The following is a 25,320-nucleotide window of genomic DNA, read 5'->3' as shown; positions in this document are numbered from 1 at the left end:
TCGGACTTTAAGCCTGGAATAAGATTCAACAGCCTACAGGCCAGATATCAATGGCAGCTACCCATCAGGATTTCTGGTCCTTGGTAATACTGAGTGACAACTTCCTGGGTCACATGACAGGACTCAACTTCTTCTACGCTTGCAAGACCAAAGTCACAAATCTTAAGGACACATTTGCTGTTCACAAGAAGGTTCCCTGGTTTGATACCTGTGTAAAATGCCAGCTGAATGCAGATACTTCAACCCTCTCAAAATTTGGTACAGAAAAACTTTGACATGATCTGAACTCAGTTGTTGTCGAGGCACGATTTTGTGAAGGTTACTTTGCATTCGCTCTGTGACAATACAGATTTCTTCAAAGTAGTCAGTGTGTGGTGGTTGGAGTATATCAAGCGCAGAAAGCACATTATCACATTTGGAAAAGCAGAGCATCTTCAGCTCACCGAAGACCCCCTTGCAGGAAACTAGATTCTGGAAGACAATTGGGCATAAGTGCAACTCTCTTTCCATCCCTCAGATCCGTTACTGCTTAGACTACTCCGAAGGCTCCGTATCTGTTGGGCTTGATGTCCAGCTGAGGTACCTTGGCAACGGCTATGGCAGCGTGAATCTGCTTGGAGACCTGGGTTCAGCATCACCACTGCCGCGGCTCAGTGGTTAGCGCTGCTGCCTCACAGCGCGAGGGACCCAGGTTCGATTCCTGCCTTGGGCGTCTATGTGTGAAGTTTACACATTCGCCCCACATCTGCATGGGTTTCCTCCAGTTACCTCCCACAATCCAAAGACGTGCAGGCCAGGTGAATTGGCCATGCAAAATTGCCATAATGTTTGATCCATTAGTCAGGGATAAATATGGGGGGGGGGGGAAGAAAAGAAATCGGTCTGAGTGAGTTGCTCTTCAGAGGGTCCATGTAGACTTGTTGGGCTGAAGAACCTGTTAGGGTACCTAATCTAATCTAAAACATGAGGCTACAAAAGCAAGTCAGAAGCTAGGTATTCTTCAGTGAATAACTCATTTCCTGTCTCCCCACTTCCTGAGCACCTCCCCACTTGTCCAAGTGAGTGCAGTTCAAACAATAACCTGACACCATCCTGTACAAAGTAGCCTGCTTGATTGCCACCACATCCACTCCCTTCAGCACCAATGCGTATGGTCTACAGCAGACGTGGGCATTTTACAGCCCGCGGGCCATATCCAACCCTTTGGTCGCTCCTGTCCGGCCTGCATGAGGTCAATCTTAGATTAGAACATAAATGAAAAAGTATTTACGCCATGTATGCAAAACAACTGTGTTGCTTTTGTTTTAAAAAGGATTTAATTTTTAAAATTTATGTATGGACGCATGTGCATGCGTGTGTGCGTGAACAGTTAAAAGTGATGCTTGCTGGCTAGCCCTCAAAATGTCAGTTCACGCCAAGACAAGTTATGTCATATCCCACAAAATCACCAGAAACAGTAAACCATTTTCTGATGGAGAATTTATTAAAGGAGTGCTTGTTGGACTCTGCAGAACTAATTTGCCCGGAGAAAAAGGAGGCATTTAAGAATATGCCCTTCTCCCGACGCACTGTAACGAGAAGGATTGGGGACATAGTGAGAAATCTGGAGCTTCAGCTGTAGCACAGATCAGTCAACTTTGACTTTTTTTTCCTTGGCTTTGGATGAGAGCTGCGATGTACGTGACACAGCCCAGCTACTCATCTTCGTACATGGGATAACTACAGACTTTAAAATCATGGAGGAGCTGGTAGCCATGCAGTCAATGAAAGGGACAACAACTGGTAATGATTTGTTCACAGAGGTAAATGTATGTTTGGACACGTTGGAACTAAAATGGGACACGCTGGTGGGTGTGACAATGGATGGTTGTCCAAATCGAACAGGAAAAAAATGTTGGACTCTTCAAGAGAATGCAGGATAAAGTGACCAAAATTGACCCTGAACAGAAATTGGTATTTTTGCATTGTATTATACATCAGGAAGTATTGTGTAAGTCAGTGTTAAAAATTAACCATGTGGTTGATGTAGTAACTCAAATAGTTTACACTTGCAAATTGCACTTTTGGACAAAAATGAGACTGAACATCATGACATAGGCTACCATGCAGCTGTCAGGTGGCTCAGCCCGGGAAAAATGCTGAAAAGTGTATGGGACCTGAGAGAAGAGATTCAAGATTTCTGTGTGAAGAAAGGGAATGGCATTCTACAGCTTTCAGATGCAGACTGGATTACAGACCTTGGCTTTGCTGATGATGTGACTGCACTTATGAATGAACTAAATGTGAAACTGCAGTGTAAGGGCCTTTTTGTGCATGAAATGTACAACTTGGTGAAGGCTTTTATGAGAAAGTTGCAGCTTCTCTCAAGCCAAGTGGAGGACAACATTCTCACCCAGTTGCCAACACTGAAGGAAGCCACACCTTCAGATGATCGCCTCCACAAGTACTCATCTATGCTAGAAGCACTGCATGGTGAATTTTCAAGGCGATTTCAAGACTTTAAAATGGTTGAGAATGAAATGCACATGATTTTTCCTCCCATTTACATGCAATGTGGAGAATGCACCTAGTGAGGTTCAGCTTGAACTCATTGACCTGCAGTCTGACACACTTCTGGCAGAGTACTTTAGGTCATTCCCACTGCTTGATTTTTACTCTTCCCTCAAAGAGGAGAACTTTCCACACAAGGAGGCATGCGCAGAAGATTCTAGTCCTCTTTGGATCTACCTATATATACACACAAACAAACATTCTCAGGGATGAAGTTCAACAAATCCAAATACAGATCCTCTATCACTGATGATCACCTCTCAGCTGTCCTTCACATATCCTCCATAGACATTCAACCAGATATCAGTGCACATGTTCAAGCCCAAAACAGACTGGATTTTTCCCACTAAACAAGTAAAATGAACTGAAAAACATCAAAAGCACTTATTGCTTTTTGTATAGAGCTGTTTGTTGTTTGTAATACTGAACAATAATGAAACAACTTTTCATTATTGGTTTGTGAGATTAACAATGTTAAATAAAGTGAAATACTGAAATTGTTTTACTGTTTATTTCTTCCATATTTGACCTACTCCACAATTTCATATCTTTTTTGTAACAGAATCTTTATTCTTTTGATTATAAGTTTCTGTGCAAAACTATATAATTTAGTACTTTTTAACAATAGGAGAAAATTAATACTGAGCAGAATTATGTTCAACTTATTGTTGGTTCGGCTCTCCAACACAACTCAGGTTTCTCATGTGGCCCCTTGTAAGAATTAATTACCCACCCTGGTCTACAGTAAACAACCACCACCATCTAGAAAGACAAGGGCAGCAGAAAAATGGGAATACCACCACCTCGAATTTGCCCTCCAAGCCACTCACCGCCCTGACTTGCAAACATTTCCCAGTTATTTCAGTGACACGGAGTCAAAATCCCTCTTTACAAGGCACTGTGCATCTATCTACACCAAACTGACAACAGCAATTCAAGAATGCAGCTCACCGTCACTTCCTCAGGGAAGCGAAGATGAGCAGTAAATCCTGGGCCCGCCAGTGAAGCCCACACCCCATGAATGATGAAAGAATAGAATACAGGTCACTCAGCCACAAACTTGCTCACATGTCAAGATCGCAGCGGATCTAATTATTCTATATTCTTATCTACCCATAATAAATTCTTACATCTTTGCTTAACAACAAACTATCTACATTAGCCTATTTAGTGTTCCTTTGTTCAGGATGTTTCCTCTTGTTGGAGAATCCAGTCTACACTTACCCTGGCAAGGAATCTCAGGATTTTACATGCATGTAAATTAAATCACCTCATCACTCTAAACCTCCATGGATACAAGCGGAGCCTGTTCAAATATTTTTCATAAGATAGTCGACCCATTCTAAGTATTAGACCAGAAAGCTTTCCGATCTTTTCTCCCCACAGGTGCTGCCAGACCTGCTGAATTTCTCCAGCAGTCTCTTGCATTTGTTTAAACTTTCGAGAATTGCTACAATGCATTTATATCCTTCCTTAAAAGGAAAAGTCAATACAGTGTACAGCATTCTAGATGTGGCCTCAGCAGTGCAATGTAGAACATAAGCATAACCTCCCAAGTCTAGTATTCTATTCCCCTTGGAATACATGTAACAGTAAAGGAGAACATGAGGACTGCAGATGCTGGGGATCAGAGCTGGAAAATGTGTTGCTGGAAAAGCGAAGCAGGTCAGGCAGCATCCAGGAAGCAGGAGAATCGACGTTTCGGGCATAAGCCCTTCATCAGGAATGAGGAAGGTGTGCCAAGCAGGCCAAGATAAAAGGTAGGGAAGGGGGACTTGGGGGAGGGGCGTTGGGTATGAGATAGGTGGTCCACCTATCGCATTCCCAACACCTCTCCTCATTCCTGAAGAAGGGCTTATGCCCGAAACGTCGATTCTCCTGCTCCTTTGATGCTGCCTGACCTGCGACGCTTTTCCAGCAACACACTTGTCAGCTCATATACGTAACATTACACTAACACTTTCAATTCATACGCCAGAACATTTAATCCTTCTGCATGTCAAAACATTGCAGACTCACACAGATAATATATTTCATTTTTATTCTGCCTAATTTTGATAAATCTCATTTTGCCACATAATAGTCCATTTGCCTACGTTAGTGCTCTTGCACAACTTACCCAGATGCTATTCACAACAAGCATACTTACCAATCTTTGTCATGCCAGCATTTTTAGTAACCATGCCTTCAGCTCCTTCATCTAAGTCATTTAGATCAATTATAAAAGGTTGAGGCCCCAGTACTAATTCCTGTGACAAGCCAGCCGTTACATCTTGCCAACCAGAAAATTACTAATTTATGACTTATTTTCCTGTTAGTTAACCAATCTTCTATCCAATCTAGTCTGCTACTCATAACATCATGAGATTTTACTTTTCACAATAACCTTTGATATGGTACCTTATCAAATGCCTTCAGAGTCGGAAAGAGAATTGGTGACAGGCATTAAATTGTGGCCTCATTTAGTCTCAGTTAACTGTAAAATGAACCCATTGCATTATTTTGTGCAAGAACAAGAGCGTTCTCCTGCTGTATTGACCAAAATTTATTGTGCAATCATTAATTGTTTTCTTTTATAAAATTGTGAAAAGCGGGCATTGCTGACTGGCCTGTTTTTATTGCCTGCCCCTAATTGCCCTTGTGAAGGTGGTTGTGAGCTGCTTTATTGAACCACTGCAGTCCTCCGGCTGTAGATAGCGAGGATATTCAGAATTGTGAGCCATCACCAGTGAAGGAATCGCAATATACTTCCAGATCAGGATGGTCAGCAGTTGAGGTAAACTTGCAGGTGGTGGTGTGCCCAAGTATCTGCTGCCGTGGTCCTGCTAGATGGAAGTGGTTATGGGATTGAAAGGTGCTGTCTAAGGATCTTTGAGTTTCTGCAATGCATCTTGTTAGGTAGTACACACTGCAGTTTTTGACCATTGCTGTTGGAGGGAGTGGATGCTTGTGGATATGGTGCATGGATTCTCCAGGCAAGTGAGGAGTATTTCATTATACTCCTAACTTGCGCCTTGTAGACAATGGACATATTTTGGGGAGGCAAGAGCTGAATTTGGGAATACAGGAGCTGTATTCCTACCCTCTTACCTGCTCCTGTAGCCACTGCATTTATATGGAGAGTCCAGCTGAGTTTCTGGTCAATGATGTCTGAAGGTGTGGGATTCAGTGATAGTATATCGCAATGTCAAAGAATGGTGGTTAGATTCTCTCTTGTGCGAAATAGAAATTGTCTGGCGTCAATGTTACTTGCCACTTGTCAGCGCAAACCTGGATGTCACCCAGATATTACTGCATTTGAACATAGGACTACTTCAGTATCGAAGGAGTCACGAGTGGTGCTGAACATTGGCAAATATCTCACTTCTGACCTTTTGATGGAGACAAGATCATTGACGTTGCAGCTGAAGGTGGTTGGATCAAGGACACTACCCTGAGTAACTCCTGCAGACTTAAGATGACAAATTGCATGCCAGTTTTTATTTAAGGGGCTTGAAGTTCAAAAATAAGCAAAACCAAAAATCACTAATTATGGAAAGCTTTAGTGAGATCACACTTTGTATACGTCCATAATTTTATTCTCCATATCGAAAGAATGTTATATAGAATCAGAGATGTACAGCTTGGAAACAGACCCTTCGGTCCAACCTGTCCATGCCGACCAGATATCCCAACCCAATCTAGTCCCACCTGCCAGCACCCGGCCCATATCCCTCCAAACCCTTCCTATTCATATACCCATCCAAATGCCTCTTAAATGTTGCAATTGTACCAGCCTCCACCACATCCTCTGGCAGTTCATTCCATACACGTGAAAAGGTTGCCCCTTAGGTCTCTTTTATATTTTTCCCCTCTCACCCTAAACCTATGCCCTCTAGTTCTGGACTGCCTGACTCCAGGGAAAAGACCTTGTCTATTTATCCTATCATGCCCCTCATAATTTTGTAACCCTTTATAAGGTCACCCCTCAGCCTCCAACACTCCAGGGAAAACAGCCCCAGCCTGTTCAGCCTCTCCCTATAGGTCAAATCCTCCAACCGTGGCAACATCCTTGTAAATCTTTTCTGAACCCTTTCAAGATTCACATCTTTCCGATAGGAAGGAGACCAGAACTGCATGCAATATTCCAACAGTGGCCTAACCAATGTCCTGTACAGGCACAACATGACTTCCCAACTCCTGTACTCAATGCTCTGACCAATAAAGGAAAGCATACCAAACATCGCCTTCACTATCCTATCTACCTGCAACTCCACTTTCAAGGAGCTATGAACTTGCACTCCAAGGTCTCTTTGTTCAAGAACACTCCCTAGGACCTTACCATTAAGTGTCTAAGTCCTGCTAAGATTTGCTTTCCCAAAATGCAGCACCTCGCATTTATCTGAATTAAACTCCATCTACTACTTGTCAGCCCATTGGCCCATCTGGTCCAGATCCTGCTGTAATCTGAGGTAACCCTCTTCGCTGTCCACTACACCTCCAATGTTGGTGTCATCTGCAAACGTACTAACTGTACCTCTTATGCTCGCATCCAAATCATTTATGTAAATGACAAAAAGTAGAGGACCCAGCACTGGTCCTTGTGGCACTCCACCGGTCACAGGCCTCCAGTCTGAAAAACAACCCTCCACCATCTCCCTCATTCTTCTACGTTTGAGCAAGTTCTGCATCCAAATGGCTAGTTCTCCCTGTATTCCATGAGATCTAACCTTGCTAATCAGTCTCCCATGGGGAACCTTGTCGAATGCCTTACTGAAGATCATATAGATCACATCTACTGCTCTGCCCTCAATCTTCTTTGTTACTTCTTCAAAAAACGCAATCAAGTTTGTGAGACATGATTTCCCATGCACAAAGCCATGTTGACTATCCCAAATCAGTCTTTGCCTTTCCAAATACATGTACACCCTGTCCCTCAGGATTCCCTCCAACAAATTGCCCACCAGAGGTCAAGCTCACCGGTCTATTGTTTAGAAATTTTAATTGGAAGCAGTACACAAAAGTTCACTAGAGGATGACAGAGTTGTCCTGTAATGGGATGCTGAGTAAATTGGATCTATGCACACTGAAGTTCAAAAGGAAGAGAAGTAATTTCATCAAACCATAAAAGGTTCTGGAAGTATATAGCCACTCGTTCATCGGCAATGGCTCACAATCCTGAATATCCTCACGAAGGGTAATGGTTTGTAGAGGTAGTTTGCCCTGACTGGGGAAGTCAGAACCTAGGACAACTCTCATTTGATAAGAGCTCAACCATTTAGGACAGATACAAACTACCATTTACAAAAAGAGTTGAGCGTCTCTGGATTGTCAAGTGTGTTTTGGATGCTCCTTCATTCATTACATTCAAGATTGAGATTGACAGATTGTTGCTGCTTCAACAGAATCATTCAGAAATCAAAGCAAAAACGGTTTTTCCCTCTCTCACCATAGATGCTGCCAGACTTGCTGAGTTTGTCCAGCACTTTGATTTCATTGAGATTTCCAGCAACCACAGCATTTTACTCTGATCAAAGATTGGGCACGATCACATTGAAAGTTGAAGCTGACTTGAAAGGCTGAATTGTTTACTCTTGCTTCTAAAATGTTCTTAACCATGTAACTGTCCACAGTTAACTTCCCTTGGAATGGACTAAAATGGGATAAGTGATTACTTAAACCAAGGAAGAGGCAAAGAAAAACTTTGCAGTATTTAAAACAAGTTATTGAAGCACAGAGTGTTGTATCTACAATGCTGCATTACCGGATCTGCAAAGGGGAAATTCCAGACAAAATGGCACTGGCAGCCAGTCTTCAGGGCAATTTTGCCCAGAGACAATTGGCTTTCTAATCACACCATTTGATGTGATGTAAGAGGATGCAGGATAGTAACTAATCACATGACTAGCTCCTGAACGGGTAGCTACACCTGTGTACGTGTGGACAATACACGAGAATCACCCAGCCTGTGCAGAGAGAGCACCCACCTCCCCGTCTCCCTTCTGTATGGAGAAGTAAAAGAAGTGAGATAGTAGCTAGCTACTCGCAACTTTGATTAATTTTTCACATTTGAGAGACTCTGGGAATAATGGTGCTGGATTTCCAGTGTATTATCCCGGTGACTGACAACATCACTGAAAAAAAAATTATCTCAGATATCTCATTGCTGTTCATATGTCTGAAAAGACACACTGGTTTCATACAGGACAACAATTCAATAGTTGGAAAGCACTTGGAGATGTCCCATGGTCATTAAAGGTACTGTAGCAAATTAAGGCCCTTCCTTCAGTTCTCTATCAAAGTTATAATTACTACTGCTCAACTTTGACAGCAATCATTACCACACTGCTCAGCGCTGGATGGCATCACAGCTGAGTCCAACCCTGCTCCAGCTCAATAATGTACATCTCTGACATGCCCCTCCATTCCACAGCATATTGAAACAATTGCTGTCTCTGTACAGTTAAATCATGGCAAAACTGGATTCCAATTTCCTGGCCCGTACCATGTAGCTTTCTCCTGGAGAAACTCATTGAGGCAATAAGAGTGTGGCAGTATGTTCTCCTTCTGTTAATATGAAACAAAATCTTTGTAAATTATTGCCTTGTACTTTATCTTAAAAGTCAGGCAACCTGTAACAAAAAAACTCCAAGACTGCAGAAAAGATTGTGAAATTTGAGCCAACATATAAACTATTTTTTTTAACATTATTAAATTCACCTTCAATTACAGTGCTTTGTTTTTAGAAATGATGTTTTGGATACCAATTTGTATGGGCAGAACAATCACAACCTCAGCACATGATCAGTCAGCGATTTCACAGCATCTATTCCAGTGGGGAACAGTGTGCCAATCACATTTCTTTGGAAGCAAAATGTTTACAATTATGACTGAACTGTTGAAAATTTAATTACCAAATGCAGATTTTGCATATTAATACTTCATATACTCCACCGCAAGAATCGGAGAATGGAAGCTTATTGAAAGGCTACAACCACCTTTTTGAATTTGCCAACAGATTCATTTTATCGTCAGTTTCTTAGCAAAGCACAAAACATTGAAAGCAACAGCAGGAACGGCAACTTTGGAAGGGCGAAAACTTAGCAAGATGAACACTCAGATGTTTTAACATCTAGGGAGTTGGCCAGTAAGCACTCAAAAATTGGCAGAATGCAGACTGGACCAGAAGGCAGCAATACAACAGGTATGTGAGCTACCTTCTTGAACCGCTGTTAGTATGTAGAAACATCCTCAAAACATTAGGGAGAGTGTTCCAGAATTTTGTCCCAACAGTGAACGAACAGTGATCTGGTTCCAATTCAGGGTGGTGTGTATGACCAGGGGGAGCATCGTGTAGATGGTGGTGTCTCCAATGCATCTGCTGGTCTTGTTGCTCAAAGTGACAAAGGCCAGTTACTGCAGTGGATCTTGGACATGGCACACACTGCTCTCACTGTCCATTGGTGGCAAAGGTCAAGGACAAAATGCCAAACACTTGGGCTGTTTTGTTTTGGATGGCATTCAGAGTATTATGCCTTAGATACGGTGGACAGACTTTGCGGAGTCAGATGAGGAGTTACTGGCCACAGAATTCCTAGCCTCTGACTTGCTCTTGTCAAATGTACACGACTGGTCCAGTTCAGTTCCTAGTCAATGGTAACCACAGGATGTTAATGGCAGGGGGATTTAGTCACGGTAATGCGACTGAACGTCAAGGGACGAGAGTTAACATTCACGTTACACAAGTGTCTGGGAACAATTTTCTCCAGCATGAGAGAATCTATTTTCCTGTTTGTACCTTGATTTTGTGTAGGTCTTGCTGCATGTGGACACCAACTATTTCAGTATCTCAAAGTCATGAACGGTGCTGAACATTGTACAATTGTCAGGGGACAACCCCATTCCTGACCCTATGATAGAAGGAAAGTGGTAAGTGTATGGAATGAGCTGCCAGAGGATGTGGTGGAGGCTGGTACAATTGCAACATTTAGAAGCCATCTGCGTAGGTATATGAATAGGAAGGGTTTGGAGGGATATGGGCCAGGTGCTGGCAGGTGGCAGGTGGTTTCAGTGTGACAGCAGATTGGGTTGGGATATCTGGTCGGCATGGACAGGTTGGACCGAAGGGTCTGTTTCCATGCTGTACATCTCTATGACTATGACTATGACTATGACTAGGTATTACCCCATGGAATGCATGCAGAGATACTCTGAAGTTGCGATGACTGAACTCAAACCGCCATTGGTGAAGAGAGAACAAAAATGAGAGAAAGTGCCTATCTGGGCAGCTATCATGCATTTCCAAGCAGCTTCCTGAGAAAATCTGGCAATGTTTTGAGCATTGGCTTTCTGCCCTGAGATGTGAGAAGATCAAGATGGTTGAACAAATGAAAAGGAAAAAAAAATCTTGAACATAGCACTGGCATTGCCATTCACCGCAGGGGTCCATTGACTGTTTTGCAAACCATAAAGGATTTGTTTGTACCAGTAACATCCAGGTTCAACATGTATAGCTTTAAGTAGATAATATTATAATGCTCGATAAAGCAGGTTGCGTTTGGATAGAAAGACCATTCTATGATCAACCATCCTCAAAAGCTGATGATAGTTTTAACATAAAACAAGCGGTGACAAATATCAAAACATGAACTTAAATATTGTCCTGAATGACAAACATTTCTCGCTTTTGCCTATTTCTCATGTAATCGTCTGGAGATCAGTCATTTACTTACAAGATTGCGTCTATCTTCTCATCAGATCATCTGATTGAAAATCAGCCCACACACAATTAGGAGGAACTGAATATATAAATAGTGTTGCTCGTCTCGCAAGCTGGCTTCTCAACAGGTGATTTCAGTGTGACAGCAACGAGGGCGTACATCAGCCTTTCACTTGGCTACTCGTTGTGTGAAAATGCTTTCATTCTGTATGCTGCAAGGATCCTAAGTAAAATTATCTGCTCCTGAAGCTTGACAATATGGCAATTTTTCAGGTCAAAGATAGAGAGTTGAGAGATGGGGTCTCTGGCTCCTACTTCTTTTCTGTGGTTTTCTCTGTGCCCACTTCCTTGGACGCGGAAGCATACAATATCCAACAATGCAGAAGACTTCCCATGGCTCCTGATCACTGCAGAATTATTGTCTTAGAAACATTGGTAACATAATATTGTTGGTGAAATTAATTTTGGATTGTTTGCACTTTAGCTTAATTTAGCATTTAATCTAATAGGAACACCAGTTTATTAACGGTTCCCTGAAAAGGGCACTTGTGGCATTGATTACTGTTAGGCAAACTACACCCTCAAAAGATCCAATTAAATTAGACCCTAGTAAAAGGAATTTCATCCAGGTAACAAAAAAACAAATTGCTGGAAAAGCTCAGCATATCTGGGAGCATCTGTGGAAAGAAATCAGTGTTTCAGGTCCATTGCCCCATCCTCATAACGGATGGTAGCTAGGAAAAAGTTGGTTATGTGAGAAGACAAACAATTGCAATACTGCACTGTCAATTAGAATTAGGAATTCAAGTACATAATGAATAACTTTGCACATTCTACATAGCAAAATAAAAACACTGCCTCAAATAATCCAGTTCCCAATTTTATAATTGGGAACTGCATACAAAAATTGAAAGCCCCAATTTCTGACGACTTGTACTACAAACTGTACGTTGCAAGTCATCTTTTGCATGTCGAGTGTGTTATTGGACAGTTGCTATTCAATGGTTAAATTACAGCAAGACGACATAACCATTAGAAACCCAGAGCTCTTCCTCAATGTGAGATCATTATTTTCTACTACGTCGCTTTTGTAATCCCAATATTGTCTGTTGCCTACTCAAACTGATGCGACATTTTTTGCTGTTGCTACAGTGGGTATTATTATGTAGCATGATAGCTGAAATATCATTTTAAATTAACTTCTGCTAGATTACCTTTGCTTCCCTTAAGAATTAATTGTATCAAAAAATCAAACCACTTTTAACAGGAGCTTGGTGGGACAGAGTGGCATCTACTTAAATTTATGCTATCACAGTCACATGAAGATCACAGTTCTATTGCATCAGTCTCTTGTGGTTTTGGCAGGGCTAAGAAACCATCAAGGTCCCAACTCTTCGTCATTAACAAACACTTGCTTATACACAGATATGCACACCATATTCATCTAAGCAATTACTCCACTCAGTCAAATCGCCAGCTAACACTCACCAATGCTTCAGTAAGGAGAAGCTCAACTGGAAAGATCTCTCACAGGAGTTGCTTGTGTCGCAAGTGTGAAAACCTGTTGGAATTCTGAAGAGATGTTTCAAGAGGTGTCAGCTGATTGGAGAATAGTTCTAAATAGTAAACTGCCATTTACATTAGATCTGAAATTACAAACAGCTTCCAATGGTGGGAATTTGTAAACATAATATTACTTTGAAATGAAATAGTCAGTATTTCAGGTTGATGACAATTTCTATTTGGCAACATGGATTGCTTTCATACCAATGACATTACCATCAGTCTGATAAAACTAGTCTGATCATTACCTCACAGAAAGGATCACTTCCTAATTCTCATCCTAAGCATGAAGCCATAATCATTTCAATACATATCAGATAGTCAGACGACAGACCTTTTAGTCAAATCGTCCATGCTAACCAAGTTCCCAAACTTAACTAGTCCCATTTGCCTGCATTTGGCCCATTAACCTCTAACTCTTCCTATTCACATACTTGTCCAAATGTCTTTTAAATGTTGTAACATCACCTGCATCTCCCACTTTTTTTGGCAGTTCATTCCAAATACTACCACCTTTATTTTATATATAGCCAGTGTTCTTTTTCTCCCACACAAAATACTGTGGATGCTGAGGATCTGACAAAAACACAAAGTGCTGGGGAAACTCAGCAGGTCTGGCAGCATCTGTCGAGAGAAATCAGAGTACATGCATACTGCCTATAGTTGTCAGATCAGTCATTGGGATGGAACCACTGGAATTTCTGAATTTCTTTTTCCGCAGGTGAGGACTTATCATCCCCATTCATGAAAACTAGCACGAAGCATTGTACCAATATGTACTCCGTTTCCTTGTTGCTCATTATAGGTGTACTCAGCTTCTCCCTAAAAAAGACAGTCTGCTGATTTAGCATGTTGTGAAAAATTATCTAAATTGCTTTAGTTTTCACTGGCATCATTCTTTAATAATTTTCTCTCATCTCATCTGACATTTACTCTAAGCAACTCTTAACCAAGTCTTATACAATTCTAATCTTGCCCAGTTTATCTTTTAGTTTCCTCTACCATTCCAACATTGTTGTCAGAATTAAACAATTATAGTCAGTTAGAGATCTGGATACAAGCTACTTCAATTTAATATTTTTACTTTCATTATTGGTTTCAAATTTTTTATTTCAAGTCTGAAGCAATTTATGACTAGCAAATTATTCTCTGTATTCTCATACAGAACTTCTGGACAGCAGTGGCCAGCACTTCTGCCTCTCAGCACCAGAGACCAGGGCTTGATTCCAGCCTCGGGCCACTGTCTGCATGGAGTTTGCATATTCTCCCAGTAGCTGCGAGAGTTTCTTCCAGGTACTCCGGTTTTCCCCCTCAGTTCAAAGATGTGCAGGTTAGGTGCATTAACCATGGGAAATGCAGGATTACAGGGAAGGGGTGGGACTGGGTGGGATGATCTTTGGGTCAGTGTAAACCTGATGGGTTACTTCCACACTGTAGGGATTCTAGGACGTCTACCCATCAGTCAACAATTAGTATTACTTCATCCTCAAAACGTTAAACCAAATGGTTTCCACCAAGTCTTCTTCTGCTATTTCTACCTTGTTAATAGTTGTTGTTTAATAATGTCACACCTCCATGTAGCCACATCGATCTGGTCAACTCCACATGCTACTGCTAGCTATATTCAGACCAATAATGACAATTTCTCCACATATGACTCCAGGGGTTTAATGCCCAAAATTCACTATTTAGACCTATTCTCCAATCAGCTGACACCTATTGAAACATCTCTTCAGAATTACAACAGGTTTTCACACTTGCTACACAAGCAACTCCCTCAACACTCCATTGCTTCTTTTGCCAATTATCTTCAATCTGTGCCCTCCTGTGAGAGATCTTTCCAGTTGAGCTTCTCCTCACCTACTGTGTAGACTCTATTCTGAATTCCTCTCTTATCTCCCTTCAAAATTCACTTCAAACTTTCAGCTCCAACTTCTATTTATCAATCTTCATTTCTGAAGTTCCTCATACCAGAAGCCATTCTAGTGAATTATTTTTGCACCCTCTCTATTGCTTACACATATTGAATTTATTGTCACCTGAACCGAAGCACAGTGAAAAGTTTTGTCTTGCGAACAATACAGGCACACCAGAGTTAAGTAGCATAGATAAGTAAATAATAGGTAAACAGTGGCAAAAACAAAAACACAGGTACAGGCGAATGTTAACAGTTTGAGAGTGTATTCTGTATTCTAACAACAGTAGGATAGAAACTGTTGTTTCTGGTGCATGTGTTCAGGCTTCTTCAATTGTAGCATGCAAAAGGGATAATTCTACAGATAAGCCCAAAAGTGTGTTTGATATAAGTTAATGATATTACTTTGTCATTCTATACCCCAATTAATAACGCCTAGGTCGCTGTGCGCTTTACCAACCACATTCTCACCTTGCCCTGCCACTGTCAATGACTCGTGCATATCTGCAATGGCATACCTTATAGAATTAGGCTCTTTATTTTCTCCCCCGTTTTCTTCCTACAAAAATGGATCATTTGAGTTTTGAAATGGTGCCATGTCATGCTGATCTGGGTCTGTAATGATTGACTTGTACGTGTTTCTATTGCCACTGTAATTTTAAAAAAACAGAAAGAGGAGGAATAACTTCCTTGGAGAGTAATGGAGCTTTGTTTTGGATGGGTGGGTTTTGCAAGCAAATATACAGGTGGGCGTTAGATTTCAGATTGAAGGATCCAGAACATTTTTTTTTGGTTTTGGGGAACCATCCAAAGATTAAAGAAAGCTTTTTGGTTCCAGCCTTGGTTGAAGCCAAATGTTGCAAACCAGTTGCTTCTGAAAAAGTAAGAACTGTTGAGAAACGGCCCACCTCAGCGTTTGCGAGTCCCAGACCAGAAGCATTAGGTTACAATCCTGAAGCAGATATTTGAAGCTGAAATATCCCCAAGCTGAGTTGTATGAAGACTTAAAGGAAGAGGATATCAGATTCTCAAGACAGAATTGAAGCATCAGGGAAGGTTAGACCATAGGGATGAGAGAGAAGGGAATTTTCACTGGTGCAGGTTCTGTTAGGATTAAATTGATTGTATTGTACCATGCTTTTTGAAATCTGTAAATGTGCGTTATCAGTGAACAGTTAAGCTTTTCATGAACAAACCAATAGCTATTTGATTGGGATCAAGATCATTTTCACAAGCCTAGGAACTTCAAACTGCAATGGCCTTTATCTTATCTGCACAGGCCCCCTGACAGCACCCCCTCCTTTCTGTCTCTATAGACATGCCCCCCCACCATGATTGTTAAGCTTATTATCTGTGTTTGTGCACGTGTTTGATGTCACTTTTTTACGATATTGTTATTCTACTTTACTTTGTGAAAGGAAAGAATAAAATTAAAGTTTTGTTTCACTGATAAACTTGAATCTGCACTATTGTGTGCTGCTGTTTCAGTGAAAGATCATTTCATTGCAGTGAAAGTAAACATGATCCATCAAGCCAGGATTCAGTCTGAGCCCACTCATAACATCAGTTGCGATCATAACTTTAGCTACAATTTAGCTCATAACTCTGAAGTTAGGTGTTTCTTTACCCTGAACAGTATTTCTCCCTTTTTTTTTGGTAAATATATTAATTAGCAAACTTTTAACTTTACAAACATATAGAATTATTGAAAAATACAATCAATAACAAACATCAACATAAGAAAAAAACAAATTACAATACAACTACTGCCTCCTATTAACCTACCCTCTAATACAAAACAAACTCTAACACTGTGCAAAGCAACACCAGAACAAAAACAAAACAAAACAAAAAAAAACAATACACAACAGCTATGCTCGGCACAAAGCTCCTAAACAAAGGAATGGGAGCAATGTATATATACCCGTATTAACTCAGGAGACCCCTTCCAGGGCTCAGGACTTGACAAATCTAACCATCCTGGTTAAACAAACACCCTAGTTAAGACAACTGACAAATCTGTTTCCAAATAACTCAAGTAGGGCTGCCATGTCTTATAAAAATGGTCTGTTGTGTGGTGCACCATGTTTGTAAAAGTATCCAAGGGAATGTACTCAATAATTAATTTCTGTTATCCCAGCAAGCCTGGCAGGTTCTCAGACACCCAATTCATCAGAATATTCTTCCATGCACAGTGTGCAAGAATATTAAATAGTTTCTTCCCATGCCCATATAAAGATGATAAATTCGGTAGACCTAAGAGGAGAGATATCGGGTCTACTTGGACTTCAGTCCTCAATACCCTCCCTATCTCTGCCGCCACAGTGCTCCAATAAACACGGAGCCTGTGGCATGTCTAGAAGCAATGGGTAAGAGTACCTACACTTATTTTACACTTGGGGCACACTGAATATACCCCTTTTTTAAACTTCACCAGACGGTCTGGTGCCAGATGAGCCCTGTGCAGAACCTTTAACTGCGTAGCACATGTCCTATTACAGATTGAGATCTTTCAAATATTTTCCCATATTTCAGAAGAGATCTCCACTCCTAGCTCTTGCTCCCAGACCTCACATAACCGGTTAATATCCTGCCAGGCCCTGCCACCCAGCAGGCAATAAAGGGCACGAACCGCAAAAGGTGCTTGTGGAACGTAGCAACAACCTCTCTGTTATAGAGCTTCGTGAGAAGCGTGGTCTTCTTCAGGATGAAATCCCTAACCTGAAAAAAACGGAAAAGATCTCTGCTGGGTAACCCGTATTTGCAGCTCAGTTGCTCAAAAGACATCATAACCTCCCCCTCAAACAAGGCTCCCAAACTAGAAACTCCTCTCGCTGCCCATAGTTTGAACCCTGAGTCCATCATCCCTGGTCGGAACCCTGGCATGCCAACTATAGGTGTAAGTGGCAAAGTCTTGGATAAACAACCCTCACTCTGATGCATCACCCTCCATGCCTTGACTGCACTAATGACAATGAGGTTGCGGCAGTGGTCCATAACTGTCCTCATCTGATCCATGAACAATAGATTAATAAGAGGGCATTTTGCTTGGGAGGCCTCAATATCCAGCCATATCGAGTTTGAATCATTACCTACCCAATCGCAGACAAAAGGACAGCAGAGAACTCAATTGATACTTTATGATGTCTGGGAAATCAACTTCTCCCCCTCCTTGAGACAACTGCAATTTAATAAGTTGGATGAGGGGCCGTCCACGATGCCAGACAAAGGAACCGAACCACCCCATAAGCTTCTGCAGCGTTGACCTGGGAAACATTATAGGGAGCATAAGCATGGGATAAAGCAAAACAAGGAAGAACATTCGTCATCTTAAATGAGAGAGACTCAACCCAACCATGAAATTGGAAGAGCCTTCCATCTCTGGAGATCTCACCTAATATTGTCGAGCAAGTTAGCGAAGTTAGTCCGAAACAACAAATCAAACTAGGGGGCAATAAAAATGCGGAGGTACCGGAACCCTGCCTGCGACCACTTAAAAAGAGAACGTAGGGCCACCTTCAACTTCTGGCACATCCTTCAGGTTCCCCAAAGGCATAGCCTCCGATTTTGCAAAGTTAATCTTATATCATGAATTAGCCCCAAATGAATTAATACATTGTATCAAATGGGGTACAGAGGTCATCGGGTTCGATAAAAACTGAAGGACACCATCCGCATACAGCGTAATGTCGTGTGCCCTCGATCCCACTTCCGGAGCGGTTACGTGGATGTTCTGACGAATGGCCTCTGCCAAGAGTTCTATCACCAACGTAATCAACAGCGGTGAGAGGGGGCAGCCTCGCGAACTACCCCGACCAATTGTAAAGTTTCCAGACTTCACCCCATTGGGGATAACTGCGGTCAGAGGGTGGTGATATAAAACCTCCACTCACCTAGTAAAGACTCCACCCAACCCAAACTGTTCTAAGATATAAAAAAGATACAGCCATTCCACCCGGTCAAATGCTTTCTCTGCATCTAAGCAAATCACCAACCCCTAAATCAATCGTTGCTGACAAACTTGGACCATATTCAGCAACCTTCTAATATTATTAGAGGACCTACTTTCTTTTAAAGCCTGTCTGGTCCTCTTTAATAACATGGGGCAACACCTTTCCCAATCTCAGCGCCAGGATCTTGGACAGAATCTTAAAATCTGAATTTAATGGAGAGATGGGCCTGTATGAGGCACAATCCTCAGGAACCTTCCTCTTAAGGAAGGAAAGAAATATTAGCTTCTTTCAAAAGATGGTGGTAGGCATTCATGCACATAGGAGTGATTGTACATCTCCAACATCGGCCCTGACAGAATCCCTATAAACTCCCCAGATCACCATCAGGGCCAAGCGCTTCCCCACTCTGAAGTTGCCTACCTGCCTCCTGTATTTCCTGAACTGTCAAGGGGGCATTAAGGAGAGAGAGGCCTGTTCCAAGGTTACACCTGGGAGATCCAGGTTTTTAAAGGTCTCCATTTTAGCCCTCCTGTCTTCACAACCTTCAGACTGATACAATTCAGAGTAAAAGCTCCGAAAAGCCTCATTAATCTTTTTAGCATCGTATGTAAGGACCCCAGCGCTGTCTCTGATTGCAGTAATGGATTGGGGAGCACGTTTTTTTTCCCCCAAGTCAAGTACGCTAAATAATTCCCTGGCTTAGCCCCATATTCGAACAGCCCTTGTCTAGCAAAAGCAAGTTCTTTCTTTGCGTTTTATGTTAGTATCGAATTCAAGGCAGCCCAAAGGGCCATTATCCGCTGTAGCTTAGTCACCGAAGGCCACGCAAAACGTGCCGCCTCTGCGGCTTTCAACCATGTCTCAAGTAGACGCTGCTGCTCCTCCCCCTGTTGTTTCCAGCTAGCCGAATAGGAAATAGCTAATCCCCTCACAAAGGCCTTAGCAGTCTCCCATAGCATGGATGGACTATTAGCTGTGCCTGGGTGGATAGTCAAGAATTCCTGAAACTCCATCAAAAAGTATTCCACAAATTTGGAATCCTTAAGGAGAAAAAGGGTCCAAACGCACATGCCACAAACCTAGCCCCTCACTCTGGGCCTTAAGTTCCAAATATACTGCCTCGTGATCAGAGATAGCTATATTCCCAATTTTACAGCCCATAATCGAATCCAGAAGGGCCGAGGGAGCCAAAAAGAGGTCAATCCTCTTGTGACATTTATGTGGGTTTGAAAAAAAAAAGGTGAAGTTCCTGCCGGTAGGGTGAAGACATCTCCAAATATCCACCAGCCCCAACTCCTCACATAAGTCAACACCTGCTTGGCCTGCAAAGAAATAGTTGGGGGCCCACAAGGGATCCTGCCCACTGTCGGATCCAAAAGACAATTAAACACCCCCCCTATAATAATGTACCGTGTTCCAAAAGCACTCAACTTAGAGAAAGCACTAATCAAAAATTTGAGGGGATGCGCCGGAGGACAGTAGACATTTAAAATGCCATATTCCTCCCCGTGTATCAAAGCCCCAAGTATAATAAACTGTCCCCGCTCATCTTTCACCTGCTTTAATAATGTTAACGGAAGATTTTTCTGGATAAGTACCACCACTCCCCTATTTTTAGTAATAAGGATGAAAAGAATACCAGGTCACAACCCCCTGTTGTAATTTCAGATGTGCCCCATCATCAAGATGGGTTTCCTGCAACAAAGTGATATCAACCCTTTCCCTCTTAAGGCTAGAAAGCACTTTTTTTCAACAGGCAAATGACTTCCCTTAATGTTCCAGGTGCATATTTAGCAAGACACTTAACCATATCCCCTTTCAGATACCCTTGAACCCATCGGAGGGAGAACCCAGCTTACAAAGCAGTGAGCAGAAGTAAATAAGGACTCAGAATCGAAAAACTATATATACAAAAAAACTACTCAATCATACCTATAAACAACTATTACTACCACAGAAAACTACAAAGAAAACCAACTATAAAACCTTGAATGGAAGACTCTTCCACCTGCCCATAGGGGGCACTCACCCTACCCATCGCCTCCTTCACAGCTCCTTCAAACCCGGACTGTGCCCAAGCCTTAGGCCAGAAAAAAATACAAGGAGATGATCCTTAAATCAACAGAGAAAAAAAAAGACAGTCAGGATGAGCACTCCACCCATCCCTAGCTTCATGTCATCCCTCCTTGTGATTAAAAAAGAGAAGCAGAACAAAAAAAAGGGGGCTGGTGAGAGAGAAAAGAGACAACAAAGAACATCCACAAATTTTCCCATCAGAAAATCCAGCTATTAAAACAAAAAGGAACTTATTCCAAAGTCTTTTCCCACCCTTTCCAAAAAGGAAATTATAAGGGAGAAAGAAAGGAATAAAAAAAAGGGAAGGAAAAACATGGGGAAAGATAGAAAAGAGAACAAACATTAAAATAGACAGATTGGCCTGAAGAATACAGTTAAAGTGTCCACAAAGTTTTTAGCCTTATCCACTGAGTCAAATGTATAAACTGAGTCCTCGTGGCTGAAGCGAAGTACCGTGGGGTATCTCATGGAGTAGATGCCCAGATTCCTCAGCCTCTTTTTAACTTCATCAAAGGACTTCCTTTTTCGAATTACAGCTGCTGAAAAATCCTGGTAAAACATGATTTTTGACCCCTTGTACAGCAGTGCCTGTGGATCTTTTCACAGGTATCTGGAAGCTTCTTTGATTTTTTGCTTGTCCTTACATGAATGCAAGTGCACTAGGATCGGGCAGAAGTGCTGCACTTGCCCTGACCTGTGCACTGTAACCTGATAAGCTGTTTCAATCTGAAGCCTGCTGGACTCGACATGAAGGCCCAAAAAAACTTTGGCAGCCTGCTTTCAAAGATGCTGACTGGCTGCTCACCTTCAGGGAGCTCGACAATGCAGAGATTTATCCCCCCGACCTCAATTTTTAAGGTAGTCGATATGGTCTCGCAAGGCCCGCACCTCTCGCTCCAGCACCTGGATCCGACTGGATGAGGACTCCACCGCAGTTTCCAAGGCCTTAGTTCAACCCCCCCACCTGGTGGTCGGGCAGGAGAGGCTGCTGCTAATGCAGCAGTCTCTGGTATGCCTGGTGCTGCAGGGGAGTGACTGCCCTGCCACTGTTTGCTTGCTCCTTTTCCCTTTGGCATTCTTCCCACTCCCAAATATATTAATAAATAAGCATTCTGTAAAGGTTTTAAACTAATAATTCCACCACATAAGTTGGCCAGGAATGGCAAAAAAACACCAGTCTGCCTTGGCTGTTATGCAGAGCTGTCCACCGCAGTTCTACAGAATCGCCGCCATCTTGCAGAGTCCTCTCCCTCATTTTTAATCAATGGTTTTATATCAATTCAATCACAGCACATCTAGCTACTCCCAGAACTGTGTCAAACATTTGCATAGAGAATGCATTCACAGTATTCACATAAGTACTCACTTCAAGATTATTACTTTAACTCAAAATGAAGAATATCTGAGCAAAAGCTATTTTGTGTAAGGACGCACAATCCGAGAGAAAACACACAAATGCATAGTATGGCATCGTCAATATGATGCAACAAGTTACATTGACTCCAACCTTGTAAAGAATCCTCTTGCTGTGCTGACATGACATTTCTTTCAGCCACCATCTTGATGGAAAACTAAAACCACATACTAAATTGTAATCAATAATAAAAAGGAACAAAAATTTCTCAGTCATCACCAATCTTGCCAAACAAATATTGTTTCAAAGTCAAATTCCTAAATCCAGCAAAGACATGAAAACTCTGCCAAGCTACCTCAAAACTGCTGATGCAACTGCAATAATCATAAATAGCCCAATAGGACAACTTTTCTTGGTCTTTTGTAGAAGACGGATCTCTAACAATTTAATATTTTGAAACATCCCATTGTACTTCACGGAGTATACCTGATTAAAATCTAACACAACTACATCAAGAATTATTTGGCCAGTTGATGAAAAGTTTAACCAACTATTTTCTTTTTCCAAATAATTCTTTAAAATACACAGGCAGAGATAAACTCAGGATACGCTGTTGAACAGGAATTCTAATTTTTGGCCCTAATCTGTTTAAAAAGTATTGTACAGGAGGCCAGAATTAGGGGAACGCAGAAATTACAAGGAGTTAGATGAGGTGACAGAGATTATAAGAGACAAAGATTCAAAAGGATCTGAACACAAGGCTAGGAACTGTGAAATCAAGCCTTAGATGAACTGTTAGCTATTGTAGGTCAGTGTACATGGCATGATGTTTTGATCATACTGAAAATGGATCATCAACATTCAAATATCATAATTTGATTCTAATGCTCAAGACTAAAAATTGTTTTGCAAAGGATAAAAAACTAACCTAAAATGGCTGTTGTAATCACCAGAACAGGCTGAACTAAATACATGAAACCAGTGAGCAAGGATCAGGCAGACAGAATCAAAAATTAACAATAGAAGAAAGGTCTCAAATTCAGACCTGCACTTCCCATTTGATCGACACGGTTTTTGGAAGGTACATGTTGTGATGAAACATTGTCTGCAAAGTATCCATCTTAGAAAGACAATGGGCAGACTCCAAAGTGAATGGATCTTTATAAATAGCCGATTCTAAGCAGCAGAGACGAGGAAGTTGGGTCCATAAAGCAAGAACAGAAGGCACTTTGTCTTTTTTAGAACTTGAAACCCTATGCTTGTCGAAGGAAAATACTTCGAACAATTGTGCACGGAGAATCTAAGGCCGACAAATTTCACCAGTTTCTAAGTCTTCCATGCAAAGATTTATGAAGCTGAACAGTAAAGAATATATACCCTTAAGTCTGGCCTGCAGCCCGACAAGGGAGTGCCACATGGCTCAGATGTAATGCAACTAGTTATTATTTCTTGTACACCACATAGCAATTAACAAAATAATTAGGACTCTGATCACTTTCACAACTCTAGGAACTTCAAACTGCAACGGCCTTTACTTTCCTATCTGCACAGATAGAAAGGTGGGTGGGGGTAAGGCTGTCTCTATAGGCATGTACCCTTTTATTTTTAAGCTTATTACCTGTGTTCATGGGTTTGTTTGTTGTCACTTGTTTTCCAAAGGTTGAAGGAAACAAAACACAGTCAAGAAAATGTTCTAATAATTGGCTCCTTATTACTGGTTGGTTAAATTATGTTTTAATTTAAACATGATAGCTGTATGCCAAAAATAAATATATTTGTTCCAAATCACGAAGAGAAGGCTGAAAGAGGGAAGCCAAATCACTTTTCCTCATCTTTTTAACCATGACCAGGGAACAGGATGTTTGAGCGATTAGCAAGTGTGCTGTTTTGTGTACAATTGTTTTGAGACTTAGCAGCAACTTCTTAAATGTAAGTTTACTACCAGAATGCAAAGAAATCAGGTCAGACCAACATGTACAAAACACACTGACTATTCATGGGTACAGTTAGTTATCGGGCAGCCATTTTAGCCACCGACACTAACTTCAGTAAAAGCTCTTTACACACAATGAGAACAAATGTATTTTTCCTGCATATTAACAAACATCTCCCACTGATCTAGCCAAATCTCCTCGTGATTTTAAATGCCTTACTTAGATTATCCCTTAAACTCATCACAATGGCACCCACTGTTTGCCCAATCTCTGATTATAATCAAGAAGAGTTTCTCTTAGATCTACTGGTCAGCTCTCAGGATTGTTTCCAAGTGCAAACCCACTAGAAACTTCATAAGACTTCTTGAACAAGCCAATTAGTACCTGAAGGGTTAAACACAAGATCAGTTTCTCCCATCAGGATATAAAGGGCTGTTCTTAAGAAGTGTTAATCAGTTTCTAAGTCTTCAGTGCTGGACTTTATATCGTTCAACAGTAAGTAATATATACTCTCAAGGCTAGCTTGTATCTTCACGAAAGGACTATCATGTCACTCAGATGTAATGTGACTGGTTTTTAATGATGTGGACGTGCCGGTGTTAGAATGGGGTGGACAAAGTTATTCAATCACACAACACCAGGTTATAGACAGAGATTTAACATTGTCATGAAATATTTGATGTGGATATTCTTCCCCATTTGGTAGTAGCAACTTAGATTAATATGGATTGGTGACATCTCAGATAGCGTGTGTGTGTTTGTGTGTCCCCATTGGGACTAAAACTGCTTAAATTCTTCCTACTTTTGATGTCTAAAGTCATCTAAAGTGACTGCATGGATTACAACCCAGTTTGCAAGACAGAAGTTTCTTTTAGGATTAAAAAAGGGAATGAGAGAAAAGAAAGGGATAAATGTTGTTGTATTGTCTGTAAGCTAGGAATTTATTAGCCCAGAACCAATGGTATGTTTAAATGCCTTCCAGGGCACTATTCAGGGTTGTACTATCTCGGCACAACATCATAGGCTGAAGGGCCTGTTCTGTGCTGTATTTTTCTTTGTTCTACTCGTGTCAGATTTATTGTCTAGCATGACGCCAACCTAGGCAAGTCCCCGGACCAAGTAACTTAGCAAGTTAGAATTAACTAAAGTGCTCTAAGCTTTCCAAGCCTGAAAAGGGATTTCATTACATGATGCAGAAGATGATCCAAAGAAAAACAGATTTCACAAGAAAGTCAGTGAGATAGGAACTACCACTGACAGACACAGAGACAGGCAGG

At 41.4% G+C, this 25,320-nt stretch overlaps 1 protein-coding gene and 1 pseudogene across 3 annotated transcripts in view; both read right to left on the bottom strand.

Annotated features, from left to right (window-relative positions):
- The window catches only part of LOC140483870 (metabotropic glutamate receptor 7-like), a 751,467-nt gene that overhangs the window by 652,645 nt on the left and 73,502 nt on the right, over window positions 1-25,320 (bottom strand). The gene's annotated exons all lie outside the window — the stretch shown is intronic.
- Window positions 26-1,702, bottom strand: LOC140483517 (serine/threonine-protein kinase NLK-like; annotated as a pseudogene).

Source organism: Chiloscyllium punctatum, chromosome 12 (assembly GCF_047496795.1).
Source record: "Chiloscyllium punctatum isolate Juve2018m chromosome 12, sChiPun1.3, whole genome shotgun sequence".
NCBI classification, from domain to species: domain Eukaryota; kingdom Metazoa; phylum Chordata; class Chondrichthyes; order Orectolobiformes; family Hemiscylliidae; genus Chiloscyllium; species Chiloscyllium punctatum.
Note: the sequence above shows the minus strand (reverse complement) of the source record. Positions and strands in the feature narration are given on the sequence as shown.